This window comes from Spermophilus citellus, assembly GCF_964194105.1.
Source record: "Spermophilus citellus genome assembly, chromosome: 12".
NCBI classification, from domain to species: domain Eukaryota; kingdom Metazoa; phylum Chordata; class Mammalia; order Rodentia; family Sciuridae; genus Spermophilus; species Spermophilus citellus.
In genome coordinates, this window is record NC_138198.1 from 69,677,395 (window position 1) to 69,702,528 (window position 25,134).

The window sequence follows — 25,134 nt, forward strand, 5'->3', positions numbered from 1 at the left end:
TGAACCATCCTTGCATCCCAGGGATGAATCCTACTTGATCATGGTGTACATTTTTTTTGATGTGCCTTTGTATCCAATTCGCCAAAATTTTATTGAGGATTTTTGCATCTAGGTTCATCAGAGATATTGGTCTGTAGTTTTCTTTCTTTAAGGTTTCTTTGTCTGGTTTTGGAATCAGGGTGATGTTGGCCTCATAGAATGAATTTGGAAGTTCTCCCTCTTTTTCTTTTTCCTGAAATAACTTGAAAAGTATTTGTATTAATTCTTCTTTAAAGGTTTTGTAAAACTCTGCTGTATACCCATCCGGTCCTGGGCTTTTCTTGGTTGGAAGTCTTTTGATTGCTTCTTCTATTTCATCCATTGATATTGGTCTGTTTAAGTTGTGAGTATCCTCCTCAGTCTGGGCAAATCATATGACTTAAGGAATTTATCGATGTCTTCACTATCTTCTATTTTATTGGAATATAGGTTTTCAAAATAATTTCTAATTGTTTTCTGTATTTCTGAAGCGTCTGTTGTAATATTGCCTTTTTCATCCCGTATGTTAGTAATTTGAGTTCTCTCTCTTCTTCTCTTCGTTAGTATGGCTAGGGGTCTGTCGATCTTATTTATTTTTTCAAAGAACCAACTTTTTGTTTCGTTAATTTTTTCAATAGTTTTTCAATAGTTTCTTTTGTTTCAATTTCATTGATTTCTGCTCTGATTTTAATTAATTCTTGCCTTCTGCTACATTTGCTGTTGTTTTTCTCTTCCTTTTCTAGGGCTTTGAGATGAACTGTGAGCTCATTTATTTGTTGGTTTTTCCTTTTTTTGAGGAATGACCTCCAGGTGATGAATTTCCCTCTTAAAACTGCTTTCATTGTGTCCCATAGATTCCGATATGTTGTGTCTGTATTTTCATTTATCTCTAAGAATTTTTTGATTTCCTCCTTTATGTCTTCTGTAACCCATTGATCATTCAGTAACGTATTGTTCATTGTCCATGTGATGTAGGATTTTTCCTTCCTTCTTTTATCATTGATTTCCAGTTTCATTCCATTATGATCTGATAAGGTGCATGGTATTATCTCTACCCCTTTATATTTACTGAGGTTTGCCCTATGGCATAATATATGATCTATTTTTGAGAAGGTTCCATGTGCTGCTGAGAAAAAGTATATCCTCTTGATGATGGTTGATATATTCTATATATGTCAGTTAAGTCTAGGTTATTGATTGTGATATTGTGGTCAATAGTTTCTTTATTCAACTTTTGTTTGGAGCATCTGTCCAATGGTGAGAGAGGTGTGTTGAAGTCACCCATGATTATTGTGTTATGGTCTATTTGATTCTTGAACTTGAGGAGAGTTTTTTTATGAACGTCGCAGCGCCATTATTTGGTGCATAAATATTGATAATTGTTATGTCTTGTTGGTGAATGGTTCCTTTTAACAGTATATAATGTCCTTCCTTATCCCTTTTGATTAACTTAGACTTGAAGTCAATTTTATTCGATATGAAAATGGCCACCCCTGCTTGCTTACGAGGACCGTTTGCGTGGTATATTTTTTCCCAACCTTTTACCTTGAGTCTGTGTATGTCTTTTCCAATCAGATGTGTCTCCTGGAGGCAGCATATTGTTGGATTTGTTTTTTTAATCCATGTTACCAGCCTATGTCGCTTTATTGGAGAGTTTAAGCCATTAACATTCACAGTTACTATTGATAAATGGTTTGTACTTCCTGCCATGTTTATTTATCTCTTTTTTTTTCTAATTTAGTTTGTTTCTCCATGATTAGCTTTCCCCCCGTCCTCTGTCTTTACCGAGGCACTTCCCGCTGATGGTTTTGGTTATTGTTTTTTATTTCTTCCTCGTGTAGAGTTTTGCTCAAGACGCTTTGCAATGCTGGTTTTCTGGCCACAAATTCTTTTAGCTTTTGTTTATCATGAAAGATTTTTATTTCGTTGTTGTATCTGAAGCTTAATTTTGCTGGATACAGAATTCTTGGTTGGCATCCATTGTCTTTCAGTGTTTGAAATACATTGTTCCAGGATCTTCTCGCTTTCAGCATCTGTGATGAAAAATCCATTGTTAACCTTATTTGTTTACCCCTAAATGTAATCTGCCTCTTTTCTCTTGTAGCTTTTAATATTTTCTCTTTGTTCTGTATATTGGATATCTTCATAACAATGTGTCTTGGTGTTGGTCTACTGTGATTTTGTGTGCTCGGTGTCCTGTATGCATCTACAATTTGTATATCTGTTTCCTTTTTTATTTCTGGAAAGTTTTCTGTAATTATTTCATTCAGCAAGTTACTCATTCCCTTGGCATGAATCTCTGTGCCTTCCTCTATCCCGATGACTCGTAAGTTTGGTTTTTTTAAGTTATCCCAAATCTCTTGGATGTTTTTCTCATGATTTTTTACCAGCCTATCTGAGTTGGCTAGACTCTTTTCAAGATGATATATTTTGTCTTCATTATCTGATGTTCTGGCTTCTACTTGCTCCACTCTGTTAGTGATACTCTCAATTGAGTTTTTAATTTGGTTTATCATTTCCTTCATTTCTAGAATTATTGTTTGATTTTTTTATAATCTCTATCTCCTGATAAAGATGCTTAACTTCTTCTTTTATCTGTTTATGCAATTCGTTTTCAATGTGATCTTTAAAGTTCCTTTCCATCTGTCTAAGGTGTTCCTTGAGTTCTTTATATGGCCATTTTTCTGATGACTCCAGGTCCTCCTGAATATTTAGGCTGTCCTTCATTGTTTGTACTCCTTTTCTTCCTTGCTTTTTTATGCTCATGATACTTCTTGTTCTGTTTGACTGCTGAGTTACTGTTTACTCTTATAAATTTATTTGATGCTTGGGAGGAGAGGTATTAGAAGGGAAGGGAAGAAGTCACTAAAGAGAGTGAGTGTAGGCAGGTAGAATTTGAGAAAGGGGGAATAAGAAAATTGAAAAGAAATGAAAAGACAAAAGAAAAAAAGTGAAAAGAAAGAAAGAAAAAACAAAAAAAAATAAAAATTTAAAACCAAAAAAAAAATTATAATGATAATAAACAAATGGAAATTAAAGTTTAAAAAAAATAATAGTAATAATAATAGAATAAAAAGAATTAAAAAAATTGAAATCATTAATAAGAAAGTTGAAGAGCAGCAACAACATCAACAACAAAAAGTGAAAATGAAATTTAAAAAAATACCAATAATAATCATTAAAAAAATATATAGTAATAATAATAAATGCAGTCATAGAGCTCAATTAACTTCTCTTCCAGTAAGTGGGAACTGGGCCAGGCTTCTCTTCTTGATGGGTGGGAACCAATCACTGTTCCTCAGCTCTTCTTCCCAGACTGTGCGGGTCTCCAATCCTGAGTGCCTAGGGCCTTCTCTTGTGGTTCCTCAAGCCAGGCCCCGCTCCCCTGTGAAGCTCGCCACAATACTGGCTACACGCCGGGTCTGTTGCTCTTGGGAGCCCTGTTTCCATGGATGCCTGGGCACACCCTTTCTGTTTGCCTCCCTCAGACCCTAAGTTTGTAGGGCTTGCAGCTGAGGACCCCCAGCAAATTTGTTTGCCCTCAGGTAGCAACTCCCCTGGTAGCTGGTGCAAGGGACCTCTGTTGTCAGCAGAGAGATACCCTGGGTCTGACTATCGTGCTCAGTTGGCTTTTACCTCTGTGAGTTCAGGTGGGCCGACTAGTTATTTCAGTGGGATCATTAGTGCTGAGTCACTAGAAGCAGGCGAACCAGAACTAGAATGCAGCCCAATCTGGGCTTGCTGTGTTCTGAGAGGGGCAGACTGTTCGCCCGGGATCCCCTTCAGCTCAACAGTGCCTAGTGGTCCTGAGCGAACAGTATTTTGACAGTTTACTTCTCCCTATGCTCGCGCAGCTGAAGGGGTTAGAGACTTGATCTCTCCACGTCCACCGCCATGTTGGATCACTTAGATTTTAAATTGTCACTCATCTTATCAGCTGTTCCATTTAAACTCAGCAGCTCACTCGCGCAGTGAAGAGTCTGCTCTATGGTGCTCCGCAGGAAGCAGTGGCAGCAGTGCGGTGGCGGCCCAGCTGTGGCCTTCGGGACTCCCGGGGAGGGGGTGCGGGCTGGGGGAGGGGAGGCAGCGCCTCGGGGCCGCGCAGGCCGGTACCGGACACGCGGGAGAGCGGGCGGGGTGGGGGAAAGAAATTGAGATCTAGATTTAGGGTCTGAGCGTGGGAGGAGAGACGGCTAGGGAGAAGCAAAGCGGAAAGGCAGAGAGGAGAAGGAGAAGGGGCCGAGGGAGCTGGGCAGCTCGGGCTGCAGCCTTACTGCTTGCGCTGAAGTCGTGATGGACTCACTCCACCTTGGCTGGAGTCATGGCGGATTCACTCCACCTAGGCCCCTTTCTTGACACGGTGCTGAGTCTTTGTCAACAGATCTCCTTTAATGATCTTTACTTCATCTTTTAAGACATACGTTGCAGGCGCGGCGGCGCAGAGCACGGAGCGGCTTACTCACATCCTGCCGCCATCTTCCCCCCACCCTTTACACTTTCAATTTCAAATTGTATTACTTCATAATTAACCCTTATGGAGGATAAGGTAATTAATTTTTCAGGAAACAATTTCAGTGCATAAAGTTAAGTATCAATTAATATGCATATTAAATTGCCAGTAGATTTTTTAAAAATTAATTTGTTCTCAATCTTTCAGAGCAGTAGAAATTTCATCAGTGTTGTCTCAATGTCAAGTAATTCACAAGTAAAACACAGGGTGAATTTAATTACAATAATCACTAAGAGTATAATTATGATTCTATTTAACATTTCTTATTTGAGTCTTCCTTCTTAATTTTTAAGCTATAATCAAAAACATCCTTAAATATACTGATTTTTCTAAATATAAAATAGTGCTTAAAAAAACTATTATTTAGGGGGATATGTAGGATGTACATCTCATTTTTCAGAAAAAATACAGTCTGTGGTGTCGGAATAGTATAGCCAATTTATAGTATAGCCAGTGATATTAATAAAAACACAGAATAGTCTGTCTCCTAAAGGACAGACTGCTAACCAATTTACCCAAATTCCCCCTAAATGTAATATAATATAAAATATGCTTTCTAATGTCAATAGCAATGTAGACAAAACTAACAACTGCAATATCCCCCCTCTTTATAGTTCCTATGAAAACTTATATTAGCATTAGCTATCTTGATAAACATGCTTTCCATATATTGTAAAGTCCATTATTTACTTAAATATGGATTGAGAGTAGTGTTTTCTTTCCTTTTAGTCTAAGGTAAAATTGATTGCATTTCAAACCATCTTTAGTTTCTATGTAGCTGATAAAGTTATTTTTATATGCTTTAATGTAGCATGACAAATGCAAAACAAAAAAGTGGTTATTCTAATAGTCATTAGAATTGTTGAGAAATATTTATTATGATTTTTAATATGTTTTAATAGAAATCATTCACTGTGAACATAACATTTTCTAGATTGGGGAATAGAAATATAACTTTCATTTTTTAAAGATATATAGAGGATAAAAATCATTGTTTGAATACTAACAGAGAAAAATTCAATCTGCATTTATTGCTGGATATTTGAAGTTTCCATGTGGTCTATACTAAAAGAATTAATCAAATTTTGGTGTACAGTGGTTTATAACACCTAGAAAAATCTAGTTTTTTCAATTTTCAAAAAATTGCTCAATGGAGAGTTTCCAAAACAATTTTTCTATTTCAGATTCTTTTCTTTTTCATCTCCTCTATTAACTTTAATCACAATTTCAACATGCAGCCAAGAATGAAGCTTTGACAGTAAGACACAAGTTTACACAGTCAAGCATTGTCAGTTTTCTGCAGTCACAACACTGAGATAAGATGAGAGAGTTAGATATTTTCTTTCTTGTACCCTTCTTGACTTAAAAGCAATGAAAACTATTACAAAGATTTGGCCATACCTCAAATTCATTTTCCATAAATCTCTTGAAATTATTGCATTTACTTTTGCTTGGTGTATGACAAACAAAATCAACTTAGTTCTTCAATTCAATTTCTAAATGCAGAATTTTAAGAATCAGAGTGATGACAAAATTGGTACATTTCATCATAATACACCTGCTTATGAGATCAGATGTGAACATTAAAAAGAATTCACATTTAACAAGGATCATTTGCCACATGGACAAACACTTCTGGTTCATTCAGAGCCAGAATGCTTATATGATTCCAGAGGAACTCCTTGGCAGAATTTGCTAATTACTCATTAAAGAGTTGAACATGTATAGACATTATTTATCTTATAAAGCTTATCCACAAAAAAACAGACACAAAAATGAGGTAAATACTATGGGCAAGATTGTGGTTCTTGGAAAAAGGCTAAAAGCCAAAATGTATTTTGGTAAGCTTTTCCTCCTAAGCATGTTTCAAAAGATGAAAATACTAAGAGCTGTAAGGCCACAAAGCTTAACACACATGCATCTTGTCCTCCAGGGAAATGCAGGGCACTCTGCTGCACTGCAAAATCTGATCTTTCCCAACAGGCAGTGCCAGCAACACTGCAGCTATCTTTGTCATAGTGGAGACAATGCTTTGATCATTCCTTCTTTTAAATGTGATCTTTGTTCCAAGGCCAGCTGTTTGTTTACACTACTCATGGAATGACACTTCATGCATCCTTCTGTCTCTCACTACCTGCCTTTAAGCTACAGTAATTAACATCAACACTCTACGAGAATGAGTTGAATTATCTTTCTAAGAAGTCTGTAGTTATAGTTCTCTCAGCTATTCAGAATTTGATCAGAAAACAAATCAAATTCTGAAAAAGGGTAAATTCATCCAATTTCCCCCCTCTTCTTCCCCATTCAAATGATCATATTTAGGCACTTAAAACAGGAATGGTATAGCACTCTTCTATTGGCCATTCAGTCAGGCTCCAGCCCCAGTTTCTCTGTAAAGTGCCACTGAAGGTATTCTAAGCTTGAAGCAGAGGCTAAATTTTGGTGGGAGTATTTTGTGGAGGAGTCAATATCTTCTTCATTTGTCAATATTGTGGTTCAAGTTCTTAAAAAGTTGAGAATTTTGCTAGTCCCTTCTCCATCTCAGCATATTGCTCTTTAAGCCTCTCCATGGTTCTTCTGTGTTTTTCATCCTCCTCAGCATGACAGTGGGGTTGTTCTTTCATGAAATCCTCCCACTGGAGTTGATGCTGTTTCTCAGTAGCTATTAAGTGGTCATGATACATCTTTCTTCATTCCTGTTCCCTCTGCTAGAGTCTACAGATGGAGTCATTAGATGCTTGCAATCTCTGGAGAACTTCTTTCAAGTTGTCCTGCATCATTTGTCTGCATTTGGGAAGAGTATGTTCATTTGTTTCATGGATCATAGTCTTCCAATCTTCAAGAACACACATTCTTCAGCAAAGACCAAGTTAATAATTTGAAGAAAAACGTGGTCTTAGCAAAGACCACGTTTTTCTTCAAATTATTTTACAAAATAATAACGAGTTTCACCTTATATAACTGGTCTGTGATCCAAAAGCCTTGAATGAATTTCTCCAAGATCTTTGATAATGATAGTGCTGAGCCTGCAGTCCCCAGCAAGTCCCTTTTCTTGCTGCTGCCGCCACCAGGAGCAATGTCACAACCCACAGGGGTCTCTGTCCCTCCTCCACTCATCCCGACTGGCCACTATTTCAGATTCTTAAGAACAAAATGCTCTTTCATTGTCAGACTGTGGAGTGACATCAATTACTTGGAGCACAGAATTTGTTTTCTGAATATTAGTTAGGAGACCAAAACTTTCCAGAGCAAAGAATATCAGAAAAGTTTAGGGGATTCACAGAGAAAAAGGGTTTGTGGCCTGGTCAAGAATCCTAAGGAAAGCTCAAATTGACTAAGAAAAAACACCAAATAATTATGTATCAATCCCCAAATGATTAAATTATTTCTTGACTATCAAGGCAAGATTTTTTTGTAAAGAGTAGCAATGGTGTTCCTTAGCAGAAACAGACAAAGAGAATAAAAGAAATAGTTTCATTTTTCCTAATCTGCTTTTCATTAGCCAAACATCCAGGCCCATTGCAAAATTAATCAATAATGTGGGATTCTGGATATATGATTACACAGAAGAGGTGAGGAGGCTGAATAGCACAGCATGTGAGGGACCATGGTTCAGCAACAGTGCCTTCCCTATACAGGAAGGGCTACTTCAAAGAGATGACTAAAGCACTATTATAAAACAGCTGCCTATATTTTAATTTTAAACTTTCTTTCTCATTTGCTGATGACCAATGTCCTCTATTCTTAGTTCCATCCTCATATTTTAGTCTCACAGCCTTGCCTTTTTATAATTTAAAAAATGGAAAAGAATCAAAGCAGTGGCAGTTAGCACAATATTGCAAAAATAAAACACCATACTTAGAGTGAAATCTCAGAATAGCAATTGAAATTCTAGGGGAGTTTAGGGCAAGAGATATCCTAAAGTTAACCCAACTTAAAAACTGTTCACCAAGATACAGGGATAGATATGGGCATGGCACTAATTTGAGTAAAAAATCTAAAGTGAGTTATGGAGATCGTTTTTGGACATATCAATTTTGGGCTTCATCCAAGTAGAAAACAATCTATATTGCCATAAAACAATGAGAACCATTCAAGGGAGCACGGGTAGCCCGGGGAGGAAATTCAGTGAAGAGAAAAGAGCAATGTCTTCAGCTGATGCTGACCTAGACAATCCCTTAGCTTTTTTCAAATCACTTTCTTCACATGGAAAATGAAATAATTATACTATCAACAAACTAATCTTATTATATATCTAACAATTTATTTTAAATATTAAATGATAAGATAGATACAATTAATTTTTGGGTGTCAATTTTGTATCTTGCTATTTTGCTGAATTGATTTGTGAGTTTGTCAGAGAGTGACAAACTGGCTTAACCTATTACCCATTTACTAGTAATAACAGAAAATAGACACAGATGGAGTGGTCTGTAAACATGGAGCCCAGAAAAGAATCCCAGACACACAAGGTGAACTGAATCATTCAGTGGAAAGGCCACATTTCAGCAGTTCAGGTGTCTATGGGGAGGCTGGCCACACTGCAGATGGCCAGGTGAGTGTTGGATTCTGTCACAGGGGTCTCAGCTCACTTGCCAGAGTGTGCCAAGGTTTTGTAATACTGCATGCACCTCCCTGCCCCATGAACACCTGGCCCAGCTTGGGCAAGAAGACAGAGTGCTTGTCACATGGGGTGAAGGAATTGAATGGCAAGAAAGAATGTACTCCTTTAGTCCCGGTTGTGGGAGGGTCCCACACTATGAATGCCCCAGGCCTGTCTTCCAAGTCCACACCATTGTACACAATTAGTAAAACAAGCTTTGTGTGTGATGTTTAGATGAGGAGAGAGATGGGACAGCAGCAATTCCTGAAATAGCCCCCAAAGTATTCATATAAATAGAAACACCCCTTCTTTTGATGTTTTTTTGTTGTTGTTGTTATTTTAATGATTTCTGACATTATGTGGTGTCCTCATGAGCCAAGCAGAGCCCAAGGCATGAGGACAACTGACCACAAAACAACCCATGGGTGCCTACCTTGTTTACCATCAGCATGACTTGAAAGCAGTATGTATTTAGATATCTTTTCATGTCAGTGAATTTTAAATTTCCCTGGTAATCTCTTTCCTTCTTTCTGAACTTGTGCATACAGCATGTGACCATTCCTGCAGTTGTACTCTGGATCATGAAGTATTAATAACCTAGCTTTTTGCTTTATCATTTAGGTCCAAATCACAGCCCAAATCATAATTTCCAGTAAGTATCTGTTTTCCTCAAACCATTTTCTGATGCTCTGAGAGTTTAGATTATGTAAGAATCTAGGTTTTAAATTCAACAGACTCCTGTCTTTCCTGAAATTGCTAGAATTTGGCTGGTCATTACACAAGAATGGCAATGTGCTTGTTTAGGTTTGGGAAACTTTTACAGAAAAAAACTGTCATAATAATAAAAATTGTTAATTGCTTTCAGGGATCTTGACCTTTCAGGACAACTAGATCGGATATAAACATATACACCAGATTGCCGGGACCTCCAGGAGGAGCCTGGTATACAAAGGTGTCTGCAAGCAGGAAGGCAGTTCTCACTGTGAAATCCCCACCCCAACCATCTGCAATTTATAATTCTATTTTTTTAGAAAAATTTTTTCAGTGGTGATGATATGATACATCCCAGGGCATTGCACATAGCAGCATCTCTACTACTGAGCTACATGCCCAGCCCCTGCAGATGGAGTTTATAAAGAGTAGGCCACTCTCTACTGCCAGGGTCTCAAGCTCACCTTATAAATGAAGAGGCTGAGGCACACAGCCAGGGTCCTATCCCCTTAGCCAGCTGCTGACTTAATCTGGTTTTGAACTTGGGCCTCTTTCTTCCAGCACAATGGCTGACCCACTGCCACTGGATTAGGAGTTCTCCTCTGAACTGCAAATTCTGTCATTGTGTACAGGGAGAATTACTTATTTCATTGTCAGTTTTTGAGAAAAGGAAAGACTCAGTCTCCTTCATTTCCCATGCAGTCACATTGAATAGCTGTGGCTTCACATTCAGCCATTCTGGGCAGTGGCATGAACACTGTGTTGTTGATAATCTGCTCAGTCTGTGCTGGTTTCTGTTTCCCTGGGGCCTCCACAGGGTGGTGTGCTGTGGGGCAATGTTGAGAGTGCAGGCAGCCTACTTGAGAAGGTCTCTGCTGAAATATAGTGCTGGAACAAATCCTTAATGATCATTCCTACAAAGGATGATTAGGCAGAGAAGTTGCATCAAGCACATACTGATGGGCTTTGGGGAAAGCATAGATCCTTCAGAAGTTATTGCTTTTTCTGTAATTTATGTCTTATATATTTTATAATGAATATATTTTATTTATTATTATATTATAAATATATAGTAGGGACTAGGGATGTAGCTCAGTATACAGTACTTGCCTAGCACATGTGAGGCTGTGGGTTCAATCCCTAGCATTGCAAAAATAAATAAAAATAACAAATACTATTATAAATATATACTCTTACAATTTATATATAATTTATTATATAAGTGTGAAATATTTTCACAGACATGATACATTACACATTTATATAATTAAATATTTATATAAAATACTTCACACCTTTTAATGTTAATTTCCTTCTCATTTTAAATTCTGAGTTAAATCAGCACATTCATGTAAATAATTTGGGCATTTGTGGTATGGCAAAAGCTTCTTCACTTGTCAGAGTGAACCAGACCAAGGTGGGTTTTTTTTGTGTGTGTTGGGGGGAATATCGTATATAAATGTACCTGGAGAAATAGATCTTCTTATTTCTTTTTGCTATAGTAAATAAATGATATACTTAGTTAGCAGTATGTATTTAGTTATATTTTCATGTCAGTATATTTTAAATTTCCCTGGTAATCTCTTTCCCTCTTTCTGAACTTGTGCATACAGCATGTGACCATTCCTGTTGTGATTGGCATTTCCAATGTGCCCACCAACAGTGCTACACTGATTTCCCTAGCCATGTGCATTGGGACCTAAGAATGAATTCCTCTAGGACATATTCTGAAGAGTAAAACATACTAAGGCACACTGTTTACCTTTTTTTATATTTATTCTTTAGTTGTAGTTGGACACAATATCTTTAATTTATTTATTTTTTTTGTCAAACTATTTTATTGATTGTTTAAAGCATTACATAGCTCATGATATATCATCTTTTATACATTTGACTCAAATTGTGTTTTGAACTCCCATTTTCACCCCAAATACAGATTGCAGAATCACATCTGTTACATATTCACTTTTTTACATAATGCCATATTAGTGACTGTTGTATTCTGCTACCTTTCCTATCCCCTACTATCCCCCCTCCCCTCCCCTCCCCTCCCATCTTCCCTCTCTACCTCACCTGCTGTTGTTCAATTCTCTCCCTTTTTTTCCCTCCCCCTTGCCCCTCATGACCTCTTATGATTTTATGTATCATTGAAGGTCTCCTACCATTTCCATATGCTTTCCCTTCTCTCTCCGTTTCTCTCCCCCCATTCGTCTTTGTTTACTGTAGTCTTTTCCTCATGCTCTTCCTTCCTGTTCTGTTCTTAGTTGCTCTCTTTATAACAAAGCAGACATTTGGCATTTGTTTTTTAGGGCTTGGCTAGCTTCGCTTAGCATAATCTGCTCTAATGCCATCCATTTCCCTGCAAATTCTATGATTTTGTCATTTCTTAGTGCTGCATAATACTCCATTGTGTATAGATGCCACATTTTTTTTATCCATTCATCTATTGAGGGGCATCTAGGTTGGTTCCACAGTCTAGCTATTGTGAATTGTGCTGCTATAATCATTGATGCAGCCGTATCCCTATAGTGCGCTCTTATAAGGTCCTCAGGGAATAGTCTGAGAAGGGCGATAGCTGCGTCAAATGGTGGATCCATTCCCAGCTTTCCCAGGAATCTCCATACTGCTTTCCAAATTGGCCTCACCATTTTGCAGCCCCACCAGCAGTGTACAAGTGTACCCTTTTCCCCACATCCCCGCCAACACTTATTGTTGTTTGACTTCATAATGGCTGCCAATCTTACTGGAGTGAGATGGTATCTTAGGGTGGTTTTGATTTGCATTTCTCTGATTGCTAGAGATGGTGAGCATTTTTTCATGTACTTGTTGATTGATTGTATGTCCTCCTCTGAGAAGTGTCTGTTCAGGTCCTTGGCCCATTTGTTGATTGGGTTATTTGTTATCTTATTGTTTAATTTTTTAAGTTCTTTGTACATTCTGGATATTAGGGCTCTATCTGAGGTGTGGGGGGTAAAAATTTGTTCCCAGGATGTAGGCTCTCTATTTACCTCTTTTATTGTTTCTCTTGCTGAGAAAAAACGTTTTAGTTTAAGTAAGTCCCATTTGTTTATTCTTGTTATTAACTCTTGGGCTATGGGTGTCCTATTAAGGAATTTGGAGCCCGACCCCACAATATGTAGATTGTAGCCAACTTTTTCTTCTATCAGACGCAGTGTCTCTGATTTGATATCTAGCTCCCTGATCTATTTTGAGTTAATTTTTGTGGATGGTGAGAGAAAGGGATTCAATTTCATTTTGTTGCATATGGATTTCCAGTTTTCCCAGCACCATTTGTTGAAGATGCTATCCTTCCTCCATTGCATGTTTTTAGCCCCTTTATCAAATATAAGATAGTTGTAACTTTGTGGATTAGTCTCTGTGTCCTCTATTCTGTACCATTGGTCCACCTGCCTTTTTTGGTACCAGTACCATGCTGTTTTTGTTACTATTGCTTTGTAGTACAGTTTGACCTCTGGTATCGCTATACCTCCAGATTCACACTTCCTGCTTAGAATTGCTTTTGCTATTCTGGGTCTTTTGTTTTTCCATATGAATTTCATGATTGCTTTGTCTATTTCTACAAGAAATGCCATTGGGATTTTGATTGGCATCGCATTAACCCTGTAGAGCAAGGCTGGTTCAATATACAGAAATCAATAAATGCTATTCACCACATCAATAGACTTAAAGACAAGAACCATATGATCATCTTGATGGATGCAGAAAAAAGCATTTGACAAAGTACAGCATCCCTTTATGTTCAAAACACTAGAAAAACTAGGGATAACAGGAACTTACCTCAACATTGTAAAAGCTATATATGCTAAACCTCAGGCTAGCATCATTCTAAACGGAGAAAAACTGAAGGCATTCCCTCTAAAATCTGGAACAAGACAGGGATGCCCTCTATCACCACTTCTATTCAATTTAGTTCTCGAAGTACTAGCCAGAGCAATTAGACAGACAAAAGAAATTAAAGGCATAAAAATAGGAAAAGAAGAAATTAAATTATCGCTATTTGCGGATGACATGATAATGTACTTAACAGACCCAAAAGAGTCTACAAAGAAGCTGCTAGAGTTAATAAATGAATTCAGCAAAGTGGCAGGTTATAAAATCAACATGCATAAATCAAAGGCATTCCTGTATATCAGCAAAAAAACCTCTGAAATGGGAATAAGGAAAACCACTCCATTCACAATATCCTCAAAGAAAATAAGATACTTGGGAATCAACCTAACAAAAGAGGTGAAAGATTTATACAATGAAAACTACAGAACCCTAAAGAGAGAGATAGAAGAAGATCTCAGAAGATGGAAAAATGTACCCTGTTCATGGATAGGCAGAACTAACATCATCAAAATGGCGATATTACCCAAAGTTCTCTACAGGTTTAATTTATTTATTTATTATTATGTGGTGCTGAGGATCGAACCCAGGGCCTTGCCTGTGCTAGGCAAGCGCTCTACTGCTGAGCCCCAGCCCCAGCCTACACAGTTCACCTTTGTACATGGTAGTCCTTATCCACAGCTTTGCTTTCTAAGGTTTCATTACCCTCAGTCAGCTACAGTCTGAAAATATGAAATGGAAAATCCCAGAAATAATTCATAAGTTTTAAGCTATGTGCCATTCTGAGAAGCATGATGAAATCTCATGCTGTCCTGCTCCATCACCTGGAGGATGAATCATCCCTCTGTCCAGCATATCCACACTATATATTCTACCCACCCATTAGTCACTTTAGTTAGCCATCTTGATTATTGCATTGAATGTCATGGTGTCACAGTGCTTATGTTCAAGTAACCTGATTTTACTCAGTAAGAGCCCCATAGCATAAGAGAAGTGTTATTGGTGATTCAGATTTGCCAAAGAGAAGTGTGTCTTTTTTAAGTGAGTTTTTAAATATAGACAAAGCAAGAAATCACATTCACATAAATTTTATTATAGTATGTTGTTATGTTCTTTTTTATTATTAGTTATCATTGTTAATCTTTTCTGTACCCATTTATAAATAAACCTTATCACAGTATGTGTATAAAGGAAAAAACAGAATATATAGTTTGTGGTGCTATCAGTGGTGTATCAAATGAGGATGTGTACACAGTATATGTATGTGCATAATTATAAAATAAATTCCTAGACCTTTTCCTAAAGCCCTTACACCATTGTGTACTATACCACCTATAACATCATGGGTCTGGTCACTGCACATATTTGCCAATATTTGTGGTTGTTAGTCTTTATAAGTTTAGCTATTCTCTGGATGTATTTCTCACAGATAAAGGGAAACTACTGTAATTAATACAGACAACAACTCTTCACAGGTTACTTTCCCACCACAACATAAGAAAACATGGTTCTCTTTATCTTCCATAAGTTGATTTCCAAATTCATTAATTTTGCCACTTTGAAGGATGAAATAATGTTATCTAACCTGCTTTATTCTCCATTTCCTCATTGGTGAGGCTGAGCCTGCGAATGAGAAGTTCTTGTCACTGATTGCTGGCATTTATCACTTACCTCATTGTATTCTCTGTCAATTTTCCCTTTATGTTGTTTCTTAATGATTTTATTTTTTTAAACAAAATTCACATTTTATTTTGATTGAAATAAACTATACAAAATTGATTTTCTTCACCAAAAATAACAGCAATATTTTCTGTATTATTTCTAGATAAACCGCGAAATATTTATTTTGTAGGTTTTCCAGGTTTTGCTTATAAATCAAGACGAGGCAGTAGATATAGTCATGGAAAAAGAAAACAGACAAGTTGCCCATATCCACAGCCTGATTCTGTCTTGACCGTGAAGCAGAAGTGTTCACCATTTACCTGCTAAAATGAAGGTGTAGGCTTATGAAGACGTAGATTCAACAAGGGAATATAATCAGCAACAACCAGATGTGGAACAACTACGGCAAGCTCTTCCACTCAAATTTTAACTGTCACTTGTTCTTTAAGTTCTTTTGATAAAGACAAAATCTATACTGAAATCTGTTTGGTGAGCTCACAACTCTGGTTAATTCCCTTAATTGTCCATTACAGATTTTAACACACTTAAAACTCCTAATAGTCAAAGGTCAACAGTAGGCTTCATTGTAACATTTCATAAGATGCATTCTTTTCTTATACCTCCTCAAAATTTATTTCTTCAAAATTGTTAATAATACCTGACAACTGGATCCATGGTAGTAATACATTTTATAACCTAAAAGACTTAACTAAAACAATTTCAGAGTGCTACTAGCAGAGGTCACGCAGAGGTGAAATGTGGTACTTCCAATGCAGTCTTCTGGAAGAACAATTTTTCAAAGCACGAGAGCTCAAACAGGTGCCATGTACATAGGCAGATTACCAATGGCTAATGTATTCATGAGGCCTGTAGGCAAAGATATTCAGTGATAAGTGACCTACATATACCTTACGGCTTTTCTTCCAAATATAAAATATAAGAGAAAGCCCATTTAAAAAGTCTTTTAGGTATTTTCAACAGTTTCTGAATTATCTGTAGGAAGCTCTGACTTAGTTGTATATAGTTTGATATATGTGTCTACCATTAAATCCAGATCATGTTTTATATCAAAATTTATGTTAAGCAAAGCCAAGTTACTTGACCTTTGGTTTGTCAAAGTGTTCCTCAAGTATGCTTTAAGATGCTTTCATCCATTTTCATAGCATTCATTCTCAACCTTCATTACAGGAAGAATACACAGGACCTTCAGCAAAGCATATACATTAGGAAAAAACTTGATATCAGGCAAATGAAGGACTTCATAAATGGTGGATGGAAGCTCTATATCTTTCCCTCGATGTTTCCATTTGATTCTCCAACAGTGTAGCTCAGCTGAAAGCGTGTCGGGATTAGGCAAGTCACTTCTGTACATGTCAGCATGGTGCTCCTTTCATGTATTAAATTTGAGCTGTCCTATGACTGACGGTACAAGAGATAAGCATTTAAGAGCTTTGAGGTGCTGTTCTGAAAATATATCTTTAAGTTCCTGAATGATGTGTTCCACTGTTGGAACACTTAGGGTTTCTTTATAGTAACTTTCAGAGGTTAGCTGAGATTCCAGGTTACCCTGCTGAGCCCTACGAAATTTCCCAGGAAGTTTCATCTGAATATCAAGTTTGGTTGCCAAATTTGTTGCTTCCTCAAACCAAAACTCATGATAAACTTCAATATTTTCCATTACTTCATTGAGTGAATGTAGTACTGCAGTTAAGCTACTGGCAGCAAAGAAGACATCAGAAGTTTGTCCCTGGAGATTTTTCCCAAAGGCTCTTGTAAAAGATAAGACATTTTTAAGAACAACAATGGTAACAATGAAATCAAAATCTGTTACTGCACTACAGAGTACAAATGCTCGACCAGTTATACAATTATTCCATCTAATATTTGTGTCACTATTTATACCATCTAAACATAAAACAAGTGCTTGTAGGAGATCCACCAAAATTTCAAAAGCATCATGCCTGCCTGTCCACTGAGAATGGCAATTTTCCTTCAGTTCTTTACCCCTTTCTTCACTGTTCTGAAAAAGAACAGAAATTATATTGTCAAGTTCTAATAGCAGTTGTGGTGATCGATGGAAAAAAGAACAAACTTCTTCAATTGTTCCTAATGCAACAGACACCCCCATCACAGGCACTGATTTTGCCAACCACATGTATAAGGCACAGGAAGAGCAGAGTGTGTAGATAGCTTGAGGGTATTTCTCTAAAAGTCTAGAAGCAACAACTTTCATTTTGGAAGAGAATCCGCTAGACACAATGTAAGCCTGGCCACGACAATACTCCATATTTAGTCCCCACTTCTCAGTTATGGTAGTGTGAAATTTCACAGCCAAAATTTCTGCATCAGCTTCATAAGGCAGGAAGCCCACAAATTCCTCTCTCAAGTTATGAGACTCATCTACAAACCTCACCAACACGGGAAGGTGCTCTTCCCCTGCTATGTCCACCACATCATCAGTGATAATGGAAAAGAAGTGCAAGTCTCTCACTTCCCTGAGGGTTTCTTCCCGGACGCAACTCTCACAGATCTCCAGCATCTGTTTCTGTTGTGTTTTTGAACAGAACAATGTGTTAACTGCTGTGGTCTCAAAGCGTTTTCTCAGGACCTCTTCACCAGAATTTATCTGGCACTCCAACAGGGCCTGAAAGTTATCAGGAGTGAAGAAACCTTCTGGGATTTCATCAGCCTCATGCCCGTCCAGAGGTATATTTTGTTTTCCAATAAGAATAAAAATTTCAAATAAAGATTTTAAGTACTCTTTGTTTTCCTTCTCTTCAAGGGTTAAAGGCAAAATATCTTCATCCTGTTCATCACCCCCTTCTTCTGCACTGGGGTTCTGAGCATTGCTATTGTTTGTTTCTTTATGTTTTTGTTCCTGTTCAGAAGTTTCATCATTTTTTTTCTGTTTCAGTGTCCTGATTTCATCTTCACTCAATTCTTTTATTCATTTTCTGTGTCTACTATGTGGATTGTTCAAATGACTGGTAAGATCAAATATTGTTGGTATTGCATTATCTCGAAGTACTGTCCTATAAGGACTAGTTCTACAGATCATAGAGGTCTCGAAGTGTTTGGCACATAATCGATAATGTTTATTTAGTTGATCAGGTGTTTTATCTTCCAAGTCAGCTCTCCTACAATTCTCCACCCACTTCTGGCATCTGGCCAGATCCTGCAGGAACCTGAAGAAGGCCAGGTCGGACTGCGTGCTCTTCCGCGTGCAGTTGGGGGCAGCACAGAAGTTCGGCATCCTCGCCCGCCTGCCGGCCGGCCCAGCTCTCCCCTCCAAGCCTCCTCAGGGCAGCCACTTGCCCTTCGGAGCCGGGGAGGGGAGCCAGGCCGGCCGGCTCGGTAGGCAGGGAGGGGCGGGCCCAGGAGAAGCCTTAATGATTTTAAATAATTATTCCTATCTTATTTCTTAGTCATATAGAAATTAAACTCTTTTATTATTTACAAATAATTTATGGGTTTTCTTATTATACCTCATTAAAAGAACACCCCAATTTCTTTGAAATATCCTGATGGTGTTTTGGTTAGAATTTTAATGAATATTACTTAAATTTGGTGAAAACACGAAATTTAAATTGAATTGTCCTATCAAGAACCACTTCATGTTTTAAGGCATTGTGATTTTCCTAATAATGTATTATGAGATATTTCAAATATATGAAAACAGAAGGAATTTTATAGAGAACATCCATGTACCTGCCAGACACGTCCTAACATTTACATTTTACTCTGCTAGCTTTCTTGCTTCTCTTTTTCACCTACTCCTCCATCCATACCATCAGTCCATCTTATTTCTCATTCATTTCACAACATGTTGCAATTATTTTACACTTACCCTAAAATAGTTCAGGATAGATATCATTAAGGAGTTTTATATTTGTTTCCTATTCCCATTTCTACTTGTTTAGTTCAAGTTTACATACAATGTAATATACAGTTTTCAATATCACCAATAAGAGCTTACAGGCCTCTACAGTAAACCCCATCCCAGTACAGAACATTAGCATGCTAGAAAGTTCAGCCATAGAACTTCCCAGTCACTCCCCTTTCCATGCACCCACCCACCGTACTGTTTATTTTTTTTTTTTCTTCATGGATGAGTTTTACCTATTCTCGAACTTACAGAAATGAATGCTTGCAGCCCATAGCTGTGTAAGCCTGCTTCCTTCAATTAGCATGATGTTTTTGAGATTCATCTACACTGTAGGTGTGGCAGTGGGTTATTGCTGTTCATTGCCAAGTAGTTTCCATCTTGTAAACTTACCAGTGGGTTTATCCAACCTCCCATGGATGAACACCTAAGCACATTACAGTCTTGGCTATTGAATACAGCTGCTATGGATATTTTCTTACAAGAGTTTTGTGGACATGTGTTTTCATTTCTTCTAATGTTACCTAGGCATAGAATTATTGGGTTATGTGCATGATTTTTAAGGAAATTCTTAGATCTCTACCTAAAGTCCTCATACCACACTAGGTGCTTCTACCAACAGCATTGAAAGCTCTGGCCCCTGCACATATTTGCTAACATTTCAGGTGGTCAGTCTTTTTAAGTTTAGCTCCTCTCTTGGATGGTGGCCCAAGTGATCTTTTATATTGTTCTATCATCTTGTAAAAGTAATATTTATTAGTAATTTTTTTATTTTCAAATTCAGGTCAAACATATCTAATGTGAAAATTCAAAATCTGAAATAAGATCCAAAACTCTTCAAGCCTCATGTCAATACTCCAAAAGTTTAAGAATTTGGAGCATTTTTTATTTTCAAATTAGATAAAATTTATAGGCTCAACCTATAAAGTCTAGGCAAACATTCCAAAATCCAAAAAATCTTTCAAAGTCTGAAACACTTCAGTGGTAAGCACTTTGAATAAGGGATCTCAACATGTAAATGTATTTAAGACTATAAAGTTTCTTCTGAACACCATTCTGGCTGCATTTCCCTGCCCCCAAACTGTTATTTGGGCTTTTTAAAGGTTTTATTTTATTGCTTCCTTATTTTTGTTGTATTATTTTTTTCATTTAAAAATTGTTCTAATTAGTTATATATGACAGTAGAATACATTTTGACACATTATATACAAATGGTGCACAACTTCTCATTCCTCTGGCTGTACATGGTACAATTCTTTTCAATACTTTTTGCCTTGAATTCAGTTTTGAATAAATAACTATACCTACTTTCTTTTCATTTTCATTTGCCAGGAATTTATTTTACTATCTTGTCCTACTTAAAAAAACAAAAACTCAAACAAAATCACGTTTTACATCCTGTATATGTAGGTCTCTGATTATAGCATATAACTATATTTTTGGCAGGTGTTGGAGAGGAGTATTTTCCAATGTAAAGTTCCACATAGGACGTGGTCATTTTATCTAATACTTAGTGTTCAAATCTGTATACCAGTGCTGCTTTTAATTACAAATTTACTGCCTACAGACACAGGTTACCTCTTGTCACTAATACAGACCATCTCACAGTGGGTCTCTGTCCAACACCCTCCTGTCCCTGAAAGTAAGCATCCACCCAGGACATAGTTCCCGGGTAAATTGCAGGTGACCACCTCCCTTCTCACTAGGAATAGCCAGATTGCTCTCCACAGAGGCTGAGGGGCTCAAGAGTCCTTCAGCAATGAGCGAATTATCATTTCCCGTGGTGCCTCTTTCTAGAACATAATATTATCAGAACTGAAAATTTTTGCCAGTGTCTTGGGCCAAATCATATTTTTATATTAGATTAACCTGGTTAATTATGAGGTTGAACATCATCTTTTTTGTTTAATAGCCACTGAATTGTCTGTTCACACAATGCCTGTCCTCATGATTTACAGATTCCCTGTTTGCAAAATCACTTACTCACTATGGTTTATTTGGAAACTGAAAATCAACATTTGGGGTGTTTTCCTAGTCATTCATGGATATGTGCAGAGTGGTGAAAATTTGAGTCAGAACATTTATTTTCCCAGCTGAGGTTACACAGCAACACTTCTTGTGTTAGTTCTCAGATTATAAACAAGTATCATTTTTGTGGTCTATTTTGTGTCACTTTTTTTTATATTTTTATGTTTTTTTGTTGGTGATTTCCCTGGCTAAAGTGGCTCACAGTCACAATGGCAAAGTGTTATCTAGCCTTCCAAAGCCTGAGAAGGCTGGGATGTGCCTTAGAAGAAATATGTGTGTTTGACAAGCTTTGTTCAAACATGAATTATAATGCTGTTGGCTGTGACTTCAATGCTAACAAATCAATTATATATATATATATATATATATATATATATATATATATATGATACCTTTAAACAGAAACACATTAAACAGGCAGTGTATTGATAGGTAGAAGAAAAAATGTTCTGACTAGAGACTTGTAGAAAACTAACTCTGTATACCCAATATGAATGGTGGTTCCATTTCTGCTAATTCAGTGTTTGTAATGACTTCATAGAAAATTACTACCAGAAATAACCAAAATAGACTGTTTTTTCCATTTTTTCCATTAGAATAGTTGTCTTCTTATTATTTTTTGAAAGAGTTTTAAAATGTTATCCAGATATAATCCTTTACATAGGTTTGCTCCATCTATAATTGAGTGTTTTATGCTGATAAAAGCTAGTATCCTTTTGTAATATTTCTCTATATACATGATCTAATACCTTGGCACCATCTAATGATGATCTCATCTGTATTATTAAATTTAACATCACTTTTGTTATAGGTAAAATTTCTACAGTGGGGGTCTGCCTATAGGTTTCTCTTCTGTTTTGTTTTGATCAGCAACCCGCCACCACAGCTGGAGGCAATTTAACTATAGCTTTTGATCCTGGACTGAAGTTTCAACATTCTGATATTTAGTATACGTTGCAACAGATAGGAGAAGATACCTCCACCTACTGCTAAGGGATAAATTGTTCCCCCTGCCTAGCTCATTATGTTGAAGTCCTATCCCAATGTGTCTTCCCTATTAGAAACAGCACTAGAACCCTGATGGTATAGAATCTCCTTATAAAAGAGGAAGGGACATCAAATCTCCCCGGCCCACACCTATCATGTGAGGACTTAGCAAGAAGGCAGCCATTGGTAAGGCAGGAAGAGAGCCCCTACCAGAACTAAATTGGACAGAACCTTGGACTTTCACCATCCAGAAGTATGAGAAATAAATTTGCATTGTTTCAGTCCTCCCATCTGTGGTATTTGTTATGGCACTGAGATGATAAAAAATACACCTGCCTTATTACTCTACCATTTTTCTAAATTTTCTGGACTGTTACTTGTCTTTCACTTTTCCATGTGAGTTTTATGTTTATATTTTTATAGGAATTGAATAGAAGTATATTGTCCTACTGAGAAAACTGATGTTCTTTGTAGTTTATGGTTTCATGATTATTTTTTTCTGTCTCTTTCAAAAAAATTGTATGATTTTCTCAAACACCTCCATGTAGCATATCTTTTTCTTATATATGTTGTAGGTGGATTATTGTTTCTGCTATTGATAACCTTATCTTTCCTTCCCACATTTTATTTTCAAGTTTTATGTTGACAGTGGTTTAAAACACATTGAATTTTAGATACTGACCTTGTATTCCGCAACTTTGTTGAATTTTTTCATCTCATTAATTTTATGTAATATCTTTTAGATTTTTTTTTCCTGTGGGGAGAATAAAGTCTTCTACAAGTAATAGATATATGATTTGCTTTTTCTAAGCCTTAGCATTTATTTCTTCTTGTCTTATTGCTTGGAGTAAGATCTTGAGCATCTTCTCAAAGTATATATTTTTCTATTCTTCTGTACATAGTTTACATGTTTATTGTCACTAATAATGAGAACCCGTCATTTTTATACTCAGTTTTCCAGATACAAAGGTGAAAGTGTGAATTTTTCTGCTTTTGTGATGTTAACATTCTGTTATATAATATAATTCTGATTTTTTAATAACTAGATTAAAACCTACTCAGTTAGACCAAATTATTCTTTTGATGCCCTGCTGGATTCATTTACTGACTTTGTGCTGGTAGATGACTTTCTTAGAGTACTTCATTTACTTTTTAATTGACAGATAAAAACTAGACACATGCAAACATACACATATATGTCTATACATAACATATATGCAAAGGCTGGAGTTGTAACTCAGTAGTAGAGCAAGCACCTAAGTGTTCACAAGGCCCTTAGTTAATCACCAACACCAAAAAACAAAACACTCCCCACAAAATGCATATGCATTATCTCATATACTTTTCATGGTTTTGTGTTTGTGGTGAGAACACTAAAAATGTACTCTTTCAGACATTTTCAAATATATAATATATATTTATTAAGTACAGCTACCATGTTATACAGCAGATCTTTTGAACTTACTCCTTATTAATTTCCTAACTGAAATTCTGTGTCCACTGACCCATGTCTCCCCAGTCCACCACTCCAATCCCCTGGGACCACCAATTCTGCTCTCTGGCAAATGACTTTATCACACAAGGACCATCTTTGATCAGAAACCCTGTAGTCTGAGACATCAGTTCATTGGATGTCATCTTTCTGCAACCATGATTTTCTTTTATGATCACATTTCAGATTCACCTCTCCCTTATAATGGTGTGCTCATGACATGTCTGGAAGTTAACCAAAGTGAAGACAGAGGAAAATAAGGAAATTAAAACACTGAATAATTCACAAGTTCTCTCTGTTTCATCCAGTCTATCCTATGCAGTGACTCCTCTCTGGTGCAATTTCCTTACCAAATGCACAGCAGTTCTCCCTCCTTTATCCTTGGTCAAGTGGTGTGTCATCTGGGGAACTGGAGAGTTGAGTCAGAGCTGAGTTTACCCCTGTGCACAGAATGGCAGCATAGGATGCACTGCTGTTGGTTCTCAGAGAGGAAAGTGAATGGATGACACACTGCCCTGTCCCTGCCTGCTGCCACCCTCATAGGTGCACACACATGAGTACTGGCAATGAGTCTACCTTAAGCTAGAGTGTGTGGGGAAAGGTGAGGCTGGGTGTCCTGGGAGGTAATGGATATAGTACCATCAAAGTAGCCATTTTCTTCCATCTGTGTTCAGCTTCAGCTAAGGAGGATGTATATATGAAGAACAAAAGCTTTAAGAAAGGGTGGTTTCTCCACTGATACAGGCTCAATGAAGAGGGTTATTATAACTTATTCAGGTGGTAGTTTGGGCATGTACCGGGAATTAACACTAGGCTACATATCTGGCATTTCATATGTTTGTTCTGTTTTTTTTCCTGCTCTTTTAGATTAAAAGTGGCTCATATTCACTATGATGGGCCCATCTACATGTATTGCATGCTGAGGTGGCAGAGGATTGTAGCAGGGTGGGGGTGCTCTGTAAAACCTCAGCATCAGAACCCTCACCTTCTCTGTGTTGTCCTGGACCAACCTTGTGACCCAAAAATATGTGCTTGCATACCATGCTGCTTCTGGAATGCCTGCTCTTTTGAACAATTAAAAGTTATCCTAATTCTTGGCCTCTGGAAAATCACCTTCTTTGAGGGCATATCCTGATCCCTCTTATTTTTGGACTTAATAAACATCAAGCAATTCCAAGACTTCCACTCTTCTCTACCCACATACTCATGACCCTGGAATCTCCATTTCAAACTCCAACTTATCTCCCCATCTCCAGGGTTGTGTATTGAACCACATAATGAGCATCTCCATGGGCATGATTCAAGGGCCTTGTGTACTCAGAGCATCTAAATGGAACTTGGATATTTTCTAGTTTCAGCTCCTTCCATTGCTATTTTGGGGAAAGTTATCA

At 37.2% G+C, this 25,134-nt stretch overlaps 1 pseudogene across 1 annotated transcript; it reads right to left on the reverse strand.

Moving 5' to 3' along the window:
- Positions 1-7,193: 7,193 nt before the first annotated feature.
- On the reverse strand, positions 7,194-7,645 carry LOC308632021 (biogenesis of lysosome-related organelles complex 1 subunit 5-like; annotated as a pseudogene). Its single transcript has 2 exons — positions 7,461-7,645; positions 7,194-7,283 (listed from the first exon to the last, which is right to left on the reverse strand). The product of its transcript is annotated as a biogenesis of lysosome-related organelles complex 1 subunit 5-like (transcript).
- Between the last annotated feature and the right edge of the window lie 17,489 nt (positions 7,646-25,134).